The sequence below is a fragment of the Stenella coeruleoalba genome (assembly GCF_951394435.1).
Source record: "Stenella coeruleoalba genome assembly, chromosome: 21".
In the NCBI taxonomy this organism is placed as follows: domain Eukaryota; kingdom Metazoa; phylum Chordata; class Mammalia; order Artiodactyla; family Delphinidae; genus Stenella; species Stenella coeruleoalba.
In genome coordinates, this window is record NC_137167.1 from 25,719,046 (window position 1) to 25,733,061 (window position 14,016).

At 43.9% G+C, this 14,016-nt stretch overlaps 1 protein-coding gene across 46 annotated transcripts in view; it reads right to left on the reverse strand.

The window, feature by feature from the left end:
• Positions 1 to 14,016, reverse strand: part of LOC307179639 (uncharacterized protein) — a 51,899-nt gene that overhangs the window by 5,374 nt on the left and 32,509 nt on the right. For 17 of the 46 annotated variants that reach the window (XR_013825470.1, XR_013825471.1, XR_013825472.1 and 14 more), the window contains 4 exons: positions 8,560 to 11,106; positions 5,178 to 5,392; positions 4,829 to 4,946; positions 686 to 1,413 (listed from right to left, as the gene is read on the reverse strand). The gene's annotated coding sequence lies outside the window, so the exon portion shown is untranslated. Of the gene's footprint in view, positions 1 to 685; positions 1,414 to 4,828; positions 4,947 to 5,177; positions 5,393 to 8,559; positions 11,107 to 14,016 lie in introns of those variants that run through there. The other 29 variants (XM_079909102.1, XM_079909101.1, XM_079909099.1 and 26 more) reach the window with 14 other exon arrangements.

Consider the following 14,016-nt stretch of genomic DNA (forward strand, 5'->3'; position numbering starts at 1 on the left):
TCAACACTTATAATGTCCTGTTAATCCAATTAAACCCTTGCAATAACGTAACCTATCCCTTTTCATTACTATAGGTTCATATAATCTCTCATCCAGTCTCACTGGTCTCCCCCTGATAATCGCAAAAGGAAACAAATGTTTTCCAGAACAGGTGGATCTGAGGTTGAGGAGAACCAATGGAAGGGCCTCAGGCCAGGTAAGGAATAAGCATTCATCATCTTAGCCAGTTGGGTTTTAATTGTTCCATTTGTTCTTTCTACTAACCCAGAGGGCTGGTGGTGATGAGCACAATGGAAATGCTGCGTAATTGGCCAAATCTTAACAATTTGTCCAGTAAAATGAGTTCCCCTGTCACTATGTGGTTCTGAGGGGACTCCCCAAATGGGCATCACTCTTGGTAAAATAAAATGTCCTACACATTGGGCTGTGGCCCTTCAGCATGGGATGCCTCAACCCAGTGTGAAAACACACAAATCATAACAAGAACATACCGATAACCCTGAGGGGGGCATGTATAAAATCAGCCTGCCAAGTCGCAACGGGACCTGCAGGTCGTGGCAAATTCCCTTGAGAACTATGTAACGGCTTCCCTGGCTTATATTTTGGACAAGTGGTACATCTTGAATAATTCCCGAGCTCTCACAAAAGCCTTTCGGCAGTTTTTTACCCCATAATACCGTCCTACCTGGGTTCCAATGTGTTAACTCGTGAATATATTGCAAAATAGGATATTGAGCTTCAAAGGGAAGGATAGGCCTCCCGTCTGGGTGTATCCACAGCTTTGTGTGAGTTCAGGCTGCCTCCCTTGTGTGTCCAGGTGTCTGTTTTCTGGTGCCATTCCTTGAAACTTGACCATGTCAGTAAGGTTGCTGGGAGGCTGAAAGGGAAAGGCAGTGGTTAGTTGCTTGTTTTCGTTTTGCAGAGCTTCAGTCTTGGCAACGTGATCAGCTAAAGAGTTTCCTTTTGCTTCAGCAGTGTCAGCCTTTGAATGATACCTTAATGGCAAGTGCACCTGGCAGCAGAATGGCATCCATTTTTAACAGACTGTCCTCGGGATGTTAGAAATCCTGTTGCCAACGCATACCCAAGTCGTGGTCCCCCCCAGAAGCATGGCGGCCGTCTGTGTAGGTATTAGCGGGCTTTCCTTTTGCCAGCGGGCAGGCTCTCAGTGCTATTAGTTCAGCGTGTTGGACAGAAGAGACATGAGACAAGGGACCATTTTCTAGGGCAGACACTGGAGGAACAATGGCATAGCCAGCCTGGCACCTCCCATGAGGTCCTCGCAGATACGCACCACCCATGAGTAACAAAGTCAGGATTATCCATTGGGCTTTCTTGAAAATCAGTCCTGGGATAGAAAAGATAACGTCTGAGTCTTCTGGGAGCAAGGTGGCTGGATTAAGTTAGTCACACCTGTGGGGAGAGATATGGTGAGAGCAAGACAATCTCATGAGAAGTTAATCGCCCTGAATAACGTGTGTGATGAGAGTTTAGTAAAGCTTCCGTGGCATGGGGGACAAAGATGGTGAGAGTGACTCATGATGCAGCACAGCTGTTGCTGAGACAGCCCCGGGACAAGGGCGGGGGAAGCCCTTGTCTACTGCAGCTAGCTGCTGGCTGTATGACCTATTGGTGGGTAGTACCGCCGTGTCGCTGGGTTAATACTCCGTGTGGCACCTTTGTTTTCATGTACAAAGAGAAAAAGGTAAATCATAAAAAGCTGGGTTCTTTTTAGTGTCTCCCTGGCTTCAGAATGTTTTATTTCCCAGAGGTTCGGCTTGGCCTTGTTTAAACAAGTTACATAATGGTTGGGCCACTAAAATAAAAACTCTGTAATCCAGTTCCTGCAATAGCCTGCAGGATCTAGAAATCCCTCAAATGCCCTTTTGTCCTAGGGGCAGGGAAAGCCAAAATGTATTTCACCGTCAATTAAAGGTCCTTTAGATGTCATTTGTTCTAAATATTTCACATTAGCCTTACAAAATTGTAATTTTTCCTCACTTTGTCCCTTTGAGCTAGTCTTGAAGTACAGGCTGTCTTCCTATTTATCAAAGAATTCGAACACAATAGCAAATCACCTGCACATTGTATCAAAACTGATTTATGAGGAAAAGCTAGATCATCTAGGTACGTTTTTAATACCTGGGGAAGGTGAGTATAGCCCCGCCACGTTACAGTCCGTGTATGCTGCCATTCATCCCAAGTAAAGGCAAAGGGTACTGGCCACCAGGATGCACAGGGATGCTAAACAGTGCACTGTGGAGGCCACAGAAAAGAAGTCACTGTTCTTAGGAACACAGGACAGAAAGGCATGGGGGTTGGCAAGGAGTAATGATGCCACTGCTAGAGCTCAAACCCTACACGATCCTCCAGCCCTCGCCGCCATTAGGTTTGCTAACAGGCAGAATGAGTGTGTCACAAGGCCCGGTGCAAGGCGTGAAGTCTTTCTCAATGTAAGCTGGTGTCAGGTGTTATTCCCTCCGTGGCTTCCTGCCTCCATATGGGGACGCGGTTCTTCTCGTCTTGGGTCGTTTTAACAGGCGGTGTGGAATGTTATTTCCATATGTCAGTAACTCTTCAGGTACTAAGCCTAGCAAGTCTTCGTCAGCATCACCTTGACCATGGCTCACATTGTATGATGAAGGAAATCAGCTCTAAAAACATCTCCCCCTTAGGAGTAAGGAAATATGGGCTTCATAAGTTTCTAATCAATCTCTTCCTGTCAGGTGAATAGGGGTGCTTTCTACTAGAAAAGATGAGTGCCTTCCTTTAAGTTCTCCTAAGTAAAATGCTAAAGATAATGGTTTAAGAGCCTTAAGAGGTGCAGTAGAAATCCCTACCATCTACACTGAAGTATTACTTCATGGGAGGGAGCCTCTGGTTTTGGTTTAAAACTGAAAAGGTGGTCTCTGTATCTATTAGGGCTTTGTTTCTCTCTGTCTTGTCTCCCTACTTCTCCCAGGGTGTTACAGAAGAAAGACTGCCACTGTTCCCTCAGAGGAGCCCTATTCTTGTTTAACTCGGTATTCTGATCTGAAATCTAGTCTGTTCTTGAAATCTTTCATTTTTCTACAGTTCCTTTTTTTTTTTTAAACACAGTAAAAGAAAATGCTAGGTTCCTCTGTCAGTCAAGGATTGAACAGGGGTTTGTTAACTGTAGCCTGACCTTGCTTACTTAATTGGCACAGTTGAAGGCTCACGATTTTTTTTCATAAATTTATCTTTAGCTGCGTTGGGTCTTCATTGCAGCGCGTCAGTGCGTGGGCTTTCTCTAGTTGCAGTGTGCAGGCTTCTCGTTGCAGAGCATGGGCTTCAGTAGTTGTGGCATGCGGGCTCAGTAGTTGTGGCTTGCAGGCTCTAGAGCGCAGGCTCAGTAGTTGCTCCGCAGCACGTGGGATCTTCCTGGACCAGGGCTTGAACCTGTATCCCTTGCGTTGGCAGGTGGATTCTTAACTGCGGTGTCATCAGGGAAGTCCCGAAGGTTCACGATTTTTATAGATGTATCCTCTCTGATGGTTTTGAAAAGCTATCAGCCAGCGTGGTAAGGGCATTTGTATGTAACACTGACCAACCTAAGTTGTGTTTTTAATTACAGTAGCCAATTCCTCATTTATACCTTCTGAAATGGACGTAAGCAAAGGCTCATTGTGGTGGTTAGAGAACATTCAGATGTTATGCCAGAATGTTAAAAGTTCTCACACCATGATCTAGGATTTTATCCTGTTTTTGTTTGCACTGCTGAATTTTTGTCTAGGCTATGGCTTTTGGGAAAAACTCTGGGATAAATGAGTAATTTATGAGCCAATTCCTTGCATTCAACTCGAAAATTGAAGTTTGTTTGTTAAGGGCTGTTTCCATTCTACTTTCTCTATCCGTTGCCTTGCTTTACTTTCAGAAAGGAATAGCTATATTACAGGATACATATCTGCAAACCCAGACTCACGGGTTTGGATGGCTAACTCATATTCCCTGCATATCCCAATGGGCCTTGACTAGGGTCAGGAAACCCCTTAGCTAAAGCCCTAAGTTTTGCTCGAGTCCAGGGTGTGTATGTAAGCACAGAGGACAGTTCCCCTCTTCCTGTGAAAGGTTTTCCTTAAAGGGGGATAGAAGTACTTCTGATTTAATGTCCTCCTCTGCTGGGGGGAGAGGAAGCAGCAAGGGGCAGAGGTGATGGAAGAGAGAAGGGAACAGCATCTGGGTCAGGGGGTTCAGATAAAAGAGGAAATGAGGGGGAGCAGAGGAGAGGCAGGGTTAATACTGGCAGCTTTCAGAAATGTTGATAAAGTAAGTTTTGGTTGATTTCCTGCAGAAGCTTATCATTTCTAATATCCATAAGCATTCCCTTCCATCTGTCTGATCTTGTGGACTGCTTTCGCTAGCTGCATACACAGGAAAATTCTGGAATGTCAGAAGAACCCAAATGTGGCCGTTTGAGGTTGTGATCTCCTTTAGTGTGGTTTCTCCAATCAAGTAAGTATTTGCAGGTATAAATTCCATACATATTGTACCTGAACCTGGCCTGGGTGTTAGTTGGAGGCTAGCAATTTGTCCTTTTTGTTTTAAAAGCTTTGTTTCCCATTCCAAGGTGGATGTGTTGAGATAAGAATCATTACTGATGATCCCATGGTGGGCCAGCGTGCTGGCTGTGAGCCTGATTCCTCGGGATTTTAGCCCAGAGCCATTGCAGCGCTCTTACAGGTCCTACTTTCTGTAGCCTAAGACCACAGTGGGTGCTTGCAGCACCGAGTGGCCGGCTCTTATATGTGTCCCCAGCTGAGATGAGTGGGTTTCCCTCTACAGATGGCAGCCCAGTATGAGGACTTACCTCCACCACTCCCACAAGTTTCCCAGTTGCCTGAGAAAGCCAGTGCTGTCAGGAAGGAGATGGCTCATAAGGGCTTTCAGCTCCAAAGAAGGGACATCTTCATTTTTATTCCAATAATCTGTTAAAGTAGCCAAATAAAGGAAAAATGACATGTCAGTCTCCCACCTAATTTCCCAGTCCAACCAATCAACTGAGTAAAATCTCCCCAACATCTCTCAACTGGGATAACCCAGGTTCTTCTTCTTGAAATTAAATTCAAGGAAAACCTCCTCCTCCAGTGAGGGATTTATCCACCACCGAATACAATAGGATCAGCCAGTAACAGGAGATCTGAGACCGGGGGGCTCACCAAGGAGACGGCTGGGCACAAGAGGCCTCTGCTGGCCAGTCCGCCAGTCCCTGCAGGGCTCAGGCAGAGGAGAAGCCTGCTCCAAGTTCCCTTCCGGTCACCAAAGCCGCTGACTGAAGGAAAACATACAACCCAAAAGCTGCAAGTTAAAGTTTTAAGCCCAGGAGACAGCCTCTCAGGAGGTAAGGGAGGTGCCAAGATGCAGCGAGTTTTTGCTGGAAGACAAGAATTTAGTCAAAGGTTACTGCTTGTCACACACACCAAAGCCCCAGGCAGTTCATTACTGCTTATCACACACACCAAAGCCCCAGGCAGTTCAGGTTAGTAATTTTAGTGCTTCTGTATGTATGGGAAGATGAAGAATCTGGCCTCACTGAAATTATTCTTTAGATGTGCACTTAAACGATCTAGGGCTGGTACCCGGAGCACAGAATGTTTCCTGAATCCCCGCGGGGCATGCCGTCAGGGCAGCTGCAGCAGCTGATGGCTTGATCATGCCCAGTATTCTTTGTTTACTGGAATGGCAGGTGACACTCCCTGTCCACACTACATACATCATATTGCTGTTGCTTCATTATCAATGCCTGAACCATTATTCCTATAAATAAAAATGAATTTTCACATTGTTTTTGATGTCTAGTGTTAGTAATAACCTCTGCAGTGTTTTATATCATAATACTGACAGATGACTCATCTTGTAAACGTACATCATCGATAAATGCAGTATTATAAGTATTCCTTATGATGTTAACATTTTCTCTAGCTTACTTCTCTGTAACAATGCAGTGTATACACACATAGAAAATATGTTAATTGACTACATTATTGGTAAGGCTTCTGGTCAATAGTATAGTAGTTGAGTTTAGGGGAGTCAAAAGTTACACGCAGCAGAGAGAATTCCCAAGATGGCAGAGGGGAGACCCTGAGCTCGCCTGCTCTCAAGGGCAAACCAGAATTACAGTGTGCGAAGAATCTATTGTTGACAAAGACTCGAACCTACCAGAAAAGATCTGCAAGTGATAAAGAAGGAAGCACAAGCTGGGTAGGAGGGGCCGAGTCACAGCACCGTCAAGACCCCCAGAGGAGGGAGAACAAGGTGGCAGCGGAGGGCGTGGAGCTCACCCCCTCCCACAGATGTCAAATGCATCTACACGTGGAGCAGTTCTCAGGGGAACTACGTGGAAACTGGCAGAGCTGCTGTACAACCAAGGCTGCAGGAAGATACGTAACCAGCGAGGACAGGAAGAAAAGCGTTGGTTCGGGACCCCCGCCCCTGGGAGGGTACTAAGAAGAGGGAGATTGTGTGGGTGGACACTTGCCCTTGGGAGTGAGCCAGGCAAGCCAGACTGGGCCTCCCAGGCCTGGGGCCCTGCGTAGTGGACACAAGTCTCCCTTGGCTGGTTGGAGAACTGCTGCGACAGGTATGAAGGCTGGAGAAGCCTAGGCTCCGTTCATGAGGAGTGCATAGGTGCTGGCTTGCCACTGGACAGGCTGGAGAGAGGTCTGACCTAGTGGCTCCCAGCCTGCCAGGCTCCCCAGTCCGAGTGAGGAGACACACCATGCACTCCATGCCACACCTCAGCAGTGTTTCTAGGGCAGCCAGGCCCTGGGAGGAGACTCATCGAGGGCCACAGGGGTTGCCTAGGGGCCCGGGGTGAAGTCCAGATGGGGTGGTGGCAGCCACTGTCGGTGCACCATGCAGGCAGCCCAGACCCTCTAACAACAGTGGGGCTGCTGGAACCCCTACAGCACACCACGATCCCCCACTCCCAGCTGAGCTAATCTGCTCACCCACCCACTCCATGCCACAGCCTTGCACTAGGTCTCAGACAGCCACAACAGGGAAAAGACGCGACACTGGGCTGCATCCAGCAGAAGGGCAGACACCAGCACAGACCTCTGTGAGCACACGAGCCCCACTTGCTCCAGCAATCCCCTCCTTCGGAGCAACGGCCCCAATGCAGAAAGAAGGAAAAACACACTTCAAGGAACAGAGCCATCCACTCCCTTCGAGATCACAGCAGGTAACTGTTTCACCTAAATTCATAGACACAGAAATTTAAGAAAAATGACAACACAGGGGACCTACTCTCAACTGAAAGAGAGCAAAGCCCTGAAAAAATAATGAAACAAAGGTAATGAGTCTACCAGACAATGAATTAAAAATGCTAACTGAATTAAGAATTGATCTAAGCACAGATTATTTTAATAAGGAACTAGAAGCTATAAAGACAGCCTAATCAAAAATAGATAATTTTTAAAAAACAGGTAATTAAATCTGAGATTAAAAAGCGCTCTAGAAGCAATGAATAGCAGACTGAATGACACAGAACAACACATAAGTGAACTGAGAGAGAGAATAGAAATCACCCAATCAGAACAGCAGACAGACAGACGCATGAAAAAAGGAAAGCAACATACAGGCTCTATGGGATAATATAAAATTGTGTCAGCATTTCCATAATAGGGATTCTCCACAAGGAGAAGGAAGGGGATCAAATGTATTTTGAAGAAATTATGGCTGAAAACGTCCCAAACCTAAAAAAGGAAACAGATACCCAAGTACAGGAAGCATAGAGGGTCCCAAACAACATGAACACAAAGAGACTCACACTGAGACATACCACGATTAAAACAGAAAAAGTTATAGAGGATTCTAAAGGCAACAACAGGAAAACAGAGTTATATGCAAGGGAATCCCCATAACGCTATCAGCTGATTCCCCTGTGGAAAGTTTGCAGGCCTAAAGGGGGCAGCATATATACAGAGTTCTCAAAGGGAAAACCCTGCCACCTCAGATACTGCACCCAGTAAGATCATCATATGAGACAGACGGATAAAGAATTTCTCAGGCAGTCAAAAACCAAAAGAATTCAGAAATACTGAAACTATTCTAGAAGTGTTGAAGGGTCTTTTTGAAACGGAGAAGTAGCAGGAATCTGTAGGAAAGGGAAAAGCCCAATAGGAAAGGCAAATATATACTAAGGATTTAAGATCACTGAAACCAGTATGTAGACTGAAACACAAAACAAGATTGTAAAAGTAATTATAACTACAACTAACAAAAAAGTGATGAATGTGAAGATGTAAACTATAACATCAAATATACACAGTGTACGAGGGGAGTAAAAAAAAATATTTTAGGACATGTCTGAACTTAAATGACTATCAGTTTAAAGCAAGTACATATAATTATGGGTCAACATATAAGCCCCATAGTAACCACAAATCAAAAACCTACCACAGATACACAAAAATCAAAAAGAAAGGAAACCAAGCATACTACTGAAGAAAAATCAAACCACAACATGAGAAACAAGAAACAGAAGAACTACAAAAAGTGGGAAACAAAGAATAAAAATAGCAATAGGTATGTACTTACCAATAATGCCTTTAAATGTCAGTGGTCTAAATGCTCCAATCAGCAGACACAGGGTGGATTTTTCAAAGTGTGCATTTTTCTCTGAGCTGGAACTCCTCCACAACTGACTATCCCTAAGGAGCTGATGAGCTGCCCGGGCCTGGGAGGAAAGGATCCAAACCTTCCGAAAGGCGAGCTCTGTGTTGGCCAAAAACGTTAAAGGTCTGATTTCCTCTCCTACAAGTGTGAGGACATAAATCAGTTTCTGGGCTGGAGAAAACTTTAGATAAACTAGAGGCAAGAAGGGAATAAAGCTCTCCAGCCTCTTCTTCAACTTGGTCACTGCTGCTGCTGCAGCCCCTCCTAGGATTCCCACCAAAATCACAACTGCTGAACAAGCATTGACAAAAAAAAAAAATGGAACTGAGATTGGTTCAAGATGGCAGAGTACAAGGACGTTCTGCACCAGAATCACAACTAACTGCTGAACAGTCATCCACAGGGAGACACTGGAACTCACCAAAAAAGATACCCCACATGCAAAGACAAAGGAGAAGCCACGATGAGACAGTAGGAGGGGCATAATCACAATAAAATCAAACCCCGTAACTGCTGGGTGGGTGATTCACAAACTGGAGAACACTTACACCACAGAAGTCCACTCACTGGAGTGAAGGTTCTGAGACCCAACCTGGGGGTGTGGCAATGGGAGGAGGAATTCCTAGAGAATCAGACCTTGAAGGCTAGTGAGATTTGATTGCAGGACTTCAACAGGACTGGGGGAAACAGAGACTCCACTCTTGGAGGACACACACAATGTACTGTGCACACTGGGACGCAGGGGAAGGAGCAGTGACCCCATAGGAGACTGAGCCAGACCTACCTGCTAGTGTTGGAGGGTCTCCTGCAGAGGCAGGGGGTGGCTCTGTTTCACCGTGGGGACAAGGACACTGGCAGCAGAAGTTCTGGGAAGTATTCCTTGGTGTGAGCTCTCCCAGAGTCCACCATTAGCTCCACCAAAGAGCCCAGGTACGCTCCAGTGTTGGGTCGCCTCAGGCCAAACAACCAACAGGGAGGGAACCCAGCCCCACCCATCAGCAAACAAGCAGATTAAAGTTTTATTGAGCTCTGCCCACCAGAGCAACACCCAGCTCTACCCACCACCAGTCCCTCTCATCAGGAACTTGCAGAAGCCTCTTAGATAGACTCATCCACCAGAGGGCAGACAGCAGAAGCAAGAAGAACTACAATCCTGCAGCCTGTGGGAAAAAAACCACATTCACAGAAAGATAGACAAGATGAAAAGGCAGAGGGCTGTGTACCAGATGAAGGAACAAGAGAAAACCCCAGAAAAACAACTAAATGAAGTGGAGATAGGCAACCTTCCAGAAAAAGAATTCAGAATAATGATAGTGAAGATGATCCAGGACCTCGGAAAAAGAATGGAGGCAAAGATCGAGAAGATGTAAGAAATGGTTAAAAAAGACCTAGAAGAATTAAAAAAAACAAAGAAACAGAGATGAACAATACAATAACTGAAATGAAAAATACACTAGAAGGAATCAATAGCAGAATAAATGGGGCAGAAGAACGGATAAGTGACCTGGAAGGCAGAATGGTGGAATTCACTGCCATGGAACAGAATGAAGAAAAAAGAATGAAAAGAGGGCTTCCCTGGTGGCATAGTGGTTTAGGGTCCGCCTGCCGATGCAGGGGACATGGGTTCGTGCCCCGGTCCAGGAAGATCCCACACGCCGCGGAGCGGCTGGGCCTGTGAGCCATGGCCGCTGAGCCTGCGCGTCCGGAGCCTGTACTCCGCAACGGGAGTGGCCACAACAGTGAGAGGCCCGCATACCGCAAAAAAAAAAAAAACAAACCAAAGAATAAAAAGAAATGTAGACAGCCTAAGAGACCTCTGGAACAACATTAAATCCAACAACATTCGCTTTATAGGGGTCCCAGAAGGAGAAGAGAGAAAGGACCTGAGAAAATATTTGAAGAGATTATAGTTGAAAACTTCCCTACCATGGGAAAGGAAATAGCTACCCAAGTCCAGGAAGTGCAGAGAGTCCCATACAGGATAAATCCAAGGAGAGACATGCCGAGAGACACATAGTAATCAAATTGGCAAAAATTAAAGACAAAGAAAAATTATTGAAAGCAGCAAGGGAAAAAGGACAAACAACATACAAGGGAACTCCCATAAGGTTAATAGCTGATTTCTCAGCAGAAACTCTACAGGCCAGGAGGGAGTGGCATGACACATTTAAAGTGATGAAAGAGAAGAACCTACAACCAAGGTTAACTCTACCCAGCAAGGATCTCATTCAGATTCGATGGAGAAATCAAAAGCTTTACAGACAAGCAAAAGCTAAGAGAATTCAGCACCACCAAACCAGCTCTACAACAAATGCTAAAGGAACTTCTCTAAATGGGAAACACAAGAGAAGAAAAGGACCTACAAAAACAAACCGAAAACAATTAAGAAAATGGTAACAGGAACATACATATTGATAATTACCTTAAACGTGAATGGATTAAATGCTCCAACCCAAAGACACAGGCTCGCTGAAAGATACAAAAACAAGATCCATATACATGCTGTCTACAAGAGACCCACTTCAGACCTAGGGACACATACAGACTCAAAGTGAGGGGAAGGAAAAAGATATTCCATGCAAATGGAAATCCAAAGAAAGCTGGAGTAGCAATATTTATATCAGATAAAATAGACTTTAAAATAAAGAAGTTACAAGAGACAAGGAAGGACTACATAATGATCAAGGGATCGATCCAAGAAGATATAGCAATCATAAATATATATGCACCCAACACAGGAGCACCTCAATACATAAGGCAACTGCTAACAGCTCTCAAAGAGGAAATCGACAGCAACACAATAACACTGGGGGATTTTAACACCTCACTTACACCAACAGACAGATCATCCAAACAGAAAATTAGTAAGGAAACACAAGCTTTAAATGACACGATAGACGAGATAGATTTAACTGATATTTATAGGACATTCCATCCAAAAACAGCAGATTACACTTTCTTCTCAAGTACACACAGAACATTCTCCAGGATAGATCACATCTTGGGTCACAAATCAAGCCTCAGTAAATTTAAGAAAACTGAAGTCATATGAAACATCTTTTCAGACCACAACACTATGAGATGAGAAATCAATTTAAAGGGGAAAAAAAAACATAAAAAACACAGACACATGGAGGGTAAATAATACGTTACTAAATAACCAAGAGATCACTGAAGAAATCAAAGAGGAAATCAAAAAATACCTAGAGACAAATGACAATGAAAACACAGTGATCCAAAACCTGTGGGATGCAGGACTTCCCTGGTGGCGCAGTGGTTGAGAGTCCGCCTGCCGATGCAGGGCACACGGGTTCGTGCCCCGGTCCGCGGAAGATCCCACATGCCGCGGAGCGGCTAGTCCCGTGAGCCATGGCCACTGAGCCTGTGTGTCCAGAGCCTGTGCTCCGCAACGGGAGAAGCCACAACAGCCAGAGGCCCGCATACCGCAAAAAACAAAAAACAAAAAGAAAACCCTATGGGATGCAGCAAAAGCAGTTCTAAGAGGGAAGTTTACAGCAATACAAGCCTACCTCAAGAAAAATCAAACAATCTAACCTTACACCTCAAGGAACTAGAGAAAGAAGAACAAACAAAACCCAAAGTTAGCAGAAGGAAAGGAATCGTAAAGATCACAGCAGAAATAAATGAAATAAAAACAAAGAAAACAATAGCAAAGATCAATACAACTAAAATCTGGTTCTTTGAGAAGATAAACAAAATTGATAAACCATTAGCCAGACTCATCAAAAGGGAGTGGACTCAATAAAATTAGAAATGAAAAAAGAGAAGTTACAACAGAAATACAGAGCATCCTGAGAGACTACTACAAGCAACTCTATGCCAAAAAAATGGACAACCTGCAAGAAATGGACAAATTTTTAGAAAGGTATAACCTTCCAAGACTGAACCAGGAAGAAATAGAAAATATGAACAGACCAATCACAAATAATGAAATTGAAACTGTGATTAAAAATCTTCCAACAAACAAAGGTTCAGGACCAAATGGCTTCACAGGTGAATTCTATCAAACATTTAGAGAAGAGCTAACACCCATCTTTCTCAAACTCTTCCAAAAAATTGCAGAGGAAGGAACACTCCCAAGCTCATTCTATGAGGCCACCATCACCCTGATACCAAAACCAGACAAAGATACTACAAAAAAAGAAAATTACAGACCAATATCACTGATGAATATAGATGCAAAAATCCTCAACAAAATACTAGCAAACAAAATCCAACAACACATTAAAAGGATCATACACCAGGATCAAGTGGGATTTATCCCAGGGATGCAAGGTTCTTCAATACATGCAAATCAATCAATGTGCTACACCATATTAACAAATTGAAGCATAAAAACCATATGATCATCTCAATAGATGCAGAAAAAGCTTTTGACAAAATTCAACACCCATTTATGACAAAAACTCTCCAGAAAGTGGGCACAGAGGGAACCTACCTCAACATAATAAAGGCCATATATGACAAACCCACAGCAAACATCATTCTTAATGGTAAAAAACTGAAACCATTTCCTCTACGATCTGGAACAAGACAAGGATGTCCACTCTCACCACTATTATTCAACATAGTTTTGGAACTCCTAACCACAGCAGAGAAGAAATAAAAGGAATCCAAATTGGAAAAGAAGAAGTAAAACTGTCACTGTTTGCCGATGACATGATACATAGAGAATCCTAAAGATGCCACCAGAAAACTACGAGAGCTAGTCAATGAATTTGGTGAAGCTGCAGGATACACAATTAATGCACAGAAATCTCTTGCATTCCTATACACTAATGATGAAAAATCTGAAAGAGAAATTAAGGAAACACTCCCATTTACCACTGCAACAAAGAGAATAAAATACCTAGGAATAAACCTACCTAGGGAGACAAAAGACCTATATGCAGAAAATATAAGACACTGATGAAAGAAATTCAAGATGATACAGAGATATACCATGTTCTTGGACTGGAACAATTAACACTGTGAAAATGACTATACTACCCAAAGCAATCTACAGATTTAATGCAGTCAAATTGCCAATGGCATTTTTTTACAGAACTAGAACAAAAAAATCTTAATATTTGTATGGATACACAAAAGACCCCTAATAGCCGAAACAGTCTTGAGGGGAAAAAACAGAGCTGGAGGAATCAAGACTCCTGACTTCAGACTATACTACAAAGCTACAGTAATCAAGACAATATGGTACTGGCACAAAAACAGAAATACAGATCAATGGAACAGGATAGAAAGCCGAGAGATAAACCCACACACTTATGGTCAACTAATCTATGACAAAGGAGGCATGGATATACAATGGAGAAAAGACAGTGTCTTCAATAAGTGGTGGTGGGAAAACTGGACAGCTAC